Here is a 924-nt window from a genome sequence, read left to right on the forward strand (position 1 = left end):
TTCACCCAAAAATCTAAATTCTGTCACTCTCATGAGGTTCCAAACCACAAGTCCTTCGGAAGACAAATTAAGATATTTTGGATGAAATCCGAGAGCTTTCTGACCCTGCATTAACAGCAACACAACTGACACGTTCAAGCCCCAGAAAGGTATTAAGAATATTGTTAAAATAGTCCATGTGACATCAGTGGTTCAACCTTAATATTATGACGCTACCAGAATACTTTTTGGTGGTACTCTCGTGAACACGCATCAAACACGGAAGAGAAGAAATTGTTGAATAAAGTCGTTATTTTTGTTTTCTTTGCACACAAAAAGTATTACCATAGCTTCATAAAATTACGGTTGAAGCACTGATGTCACATGGACTCTTTTAACGATGTCCTTACTTACTTTTTTTGGGCCTTGACCGTGGTAGTTGCGTTGCTGTTGTAGCATTTGGACCAATCAGACACACAACTTTTTGTTATATTTAACAAATAATATCTAATGCCCCCTCACCTAACCAAAGGGCCAATTACGAGGGTCTATGGACCCTTCCCCCGAAATGCACCTAACACCTCAGAAAGGCAGAACAGGCCTCTGGCTCCATGGTAACCAATGCTGATATCACTGGTTTTATTGCCTAAAGGAATGCCGGCAGATAAACTCCCTCATTTTCCTCATAAGAAAGACACATAATGCCCAGAGAAATGGACTGTTCTCTAGTTAATTCATAGGAAAACCGTTATTTGAATGAACACACATATTCTTCAGGCCATTGGGTATATTATTGTCATTGTGTATTTTGTCTTTGATATTTGTAGACTATTTTAGTATGCTTGTGAGGGAACCCATTCCTGATCATCCCTTTTCACTATATGTAGCTCTACCATGTCTAGTATCTATGAATTTGCCTTCTTATGATCGAAACAAGCGTGTATA

Source organism: Sinocyclocheilus grahami, unplaced genomic scaffold, assembly GCF_001515645.1.
Source record: "Sinocyclocheilus grahami isolate Dianchi unplaced genomic scaffold, SAMN03320097.WGS_v1.1 scaffold2924.1, whole genome shotgun sequence".
NCBI classification, from domain to species: Eukaryota; Metazoa; Chordata; class Actinopteri; order Cypriniformes; family Cyprinidae; genus Sinocyclocheilus; species Sinocyclocheilus grahami.